This window comes from Triticum aestivum, unplaced genomic scaffold, assembly GCF_018294505.1.
Source record: "Triticum aestivum cultivar Chinese Spring unplaced genomic scaffold, IWGSC CS RefSeq v2.1 scaffold34082, whole genome shotgun sequence".
In the NCBI taxonomy this organism is placed as follows: domain Eukaryota; kingdom Viridiplantae; phylum Streptophyta; class Magnoliopsida; order Poales; family Poaceae; genus Triticum; species Triticum aestivum.
Window position 1 is genome coordinate 1 of NW_025248968.1, and position 2283 is coordinate 2283.

Sequence of the window (2283 nt, forward strand, 5' to 3'; positions counted from 1 at the left end):
GGAGACGAGTTTTACCACGGTTCAACTGCACCAGTGCCTATTTACCATGGTTTCGACCCCTTTCAGAACACGCTTGCCGCCGCTAGACGCGTGAATAATGAGCAGCGAGCTAAAACTTACCGTAAACGTGCAAAATAATAAAACGTGCTAAACATACGTCGCGCTCGTGCGTTTTGTTTTGCACGCGGTGCAAAAAAATTAAAAAGGGAATGCAACACGAGGACTTCCCAGGAGGTCACCCATCCTAGTACTACTCTCGGCCAAGCACGCTTAACTTCAGAGTTCTGATGGGATCCGGTGCTTTAGTGCTGGTATGATCGCATCCGACATGTTGCCCCCGTCTTCGTCCCTTATGCTTGCCCCTCCCAGCTCCACTACACACACGATTGCACATTCCTTTGGCCGCTCCCGCTCAACTACGGAGACGAGTTTTACCACGGTTCAACTGCACCAGTGCCTATTTACCATGGTTTCGACCCCTTTCAGAACACGCTTGCCGCCGCTAGACGCGTGAATAATGAGCAGCGAGCTAAAACTTACCGTAAACGTGCAAAATAATAAAACGTGCTAAACATACGCCGCGCTCGTGCGTTTTGTTTTGCACGCGGTGCAAAAAAATTAAAAAGGGAATGCAACACGAGGACTTCCCAGGAGGTCACCCATCCTAGTACTACTCTCGCCCAAGCACGCTTAACTTCGGAATTCTGATGGGATCCGGTGCTTTAGTGCTGGTATGATCGCATCCGACATGTTACCCCCGTCTTCGTCCCTTATGCTTGCCCCTCCCAGCTCCACTACACACACGATTGCACATTCCTTTGGCCGCTCCCGCTCAACTACGGAGACGAGTTTTACCACGGTTCAACTGCACCAGTGCCTATTTGCCATGGTTTCGACCCCTTTCAGAACACGCTTGCCGCCGCTAGACGCGTGAATAATGAGCAGCGAGCTAAAACTTACCGTAAACGTGCAAAATAATAAAACGTGCTAAACATACGCCGCGCTCGTGCGTTTTGTTTTGCACGCGGTGCAAAAAAATTAAAAAGGGAATGCAACACGAGGACTTCCCAGGAGGTCACCCATCCTAGTACTACTCTCGCCCAAGCACGCTTAACTTCGGAGCTCTGATGGGATCCGGTGCTTTAGTGCTGGTATGATCGCATCCGACATGTTACCCCCGTCTTCGTCCCTTATGCTTGCCCCTCCCAGCTCCACTACACACACGATTGCACATTCCTTTGGCCGCTCCCGCTCAACTACGGAGACGAGTTTTACCACGGTTCAACTGCACCAGTGCCTATTTGCCATGGTTTCGACCCCTTTCAGAACACGCTTGCCGCCGCTAGACGCGTGAATAATGAGCAGCGAGCTAAAACTTACCGTAAACGTGCAAAATAATAAAACGTGCTAAACATACGCCGCGCTCGTGCGTTTTGTTTTGCACGCGGTGCAAAAAAATTAAAAAGGGAATGCAACACGAGGACTTCCCAGGAGGTCACCCATCCTAGTACTACTCTCGCCCAAGCACGCTTAACTTCGGAATTCTGATGGGATCCGGTGCTTTAGTGCTGGTATGATCGCATCCGACATGTTACCCCCGTCTTCGTCCCTTATGCTTGCCCCTCCCAGCTCCACTACACACACGATTGCACATTCCTTTGGCCGCTCCCGCTCAACTACGGAGACGAGTTTTACCACGGTTCAACTGCACCAGTGCCTATTTGCCATGGTTTCGACCCCTTTCAGAACACGCTTGCCGCCGCTAGACGCGTGAATAATGAGCAGCGAGCTAAAACTTACCGTAAACGTGCAAAATAATAATACGTGCTAAACATACGTCGCGCTCGTGCGTTTTGTTTTGCACGCGGTGCAAAAAAATTAAAAAGGGAATGCAACACGAGGACTTCCCAGGAGGTCACCCATCCTAGTACTACTCTCGCCCAAGCACGCTTAACTTCGGAGTTCTGATGGGATCCGGTGCTTTAGTGCTGGTATGATCGCATCCGACGTGTTACCCCCGTCTTCGTCCCTTATGCTTGCACCTCCCAGCTCCACTACACACACGATTGCACATTCCTTTGGCCGCTCCCGCTCAACTACGGAGACGAGTTTTACCACGGTTCAACTGCACCAGTGCCTATTTACCATGGTTTCGACCCCTTTCAGAACACGCTTGCCGCCGCTAGACGCGTGAATAATGAGCAGCGAGCTAAAACTTACCGTAAACGTGCAAAATAATAAAACGTGCTAAACATACGTCGCGCTCGTGCGTTTTGTTTTGCA

General features: G+C 50.7%; 5 non-coding genes across 5 annotated transcripts; all 5 read right to left on the bottom strand.

Moving 5' to 3' along the window:
* Positions 1 to 206: 206 nt before the first annotated feature.
* Positions 207 to 325, bottom strand: LOC123177287 (5S ribosomal RNA). The gene has a single exon (XR_006488866.1). It is a non-coding gene; the product is annotated as a 5S ribosomal RNA (ribosomal RNA).
* A 301-nt stretch (positions 326 to 626) lies between these two features.
* LOC123177285 (5S ribosomal RNA) lies at positions 627 to 745 on the bottom strand. The gene has a single exon (XR_006488864.1). It is a non-coding gene; the product is annotated as a 5S ribosomal RNA (ribosomal RNA).
* Positions 746 to 1046: 301 nt separating this feature from the next.
* On the bottom strand, positions 1047 to 1165 carry LOC123177284 (5S ribosomal RNA). Its single transcript, XR_006488863.1, has one exon. It is a non-coding gene; the product is annotated as a 5S ribosomal RNA (ribosomal RNA).
* A 301-nt stretch (positions 1166 to 1466) lies between these two features.
* LOC123177286 (5S ribosomal RNA) lies at positions 1467 to 1585 on the bottom strand. Its single transcript, XR_006488865.1, has one exon. It is a non-coding gene; the product is annotated as a 5S ribosomal RNA (ribosomal RNA).
* Positions 1586 to 1886: 301 nt separating this feature from the next.
* On the bottom strand, positions 1887 to 2005 carry LOC123177283 (5S ribosomal RNA). Its single transcript, XR_006488862.1, has one exon. It is a non-coding gene; the product is annotated as a 5S ribosomal RNA (ribosomal RNA).
* Between the last annotated feature and the right edge of the window lie 278 nt (positions 2006 to 2283).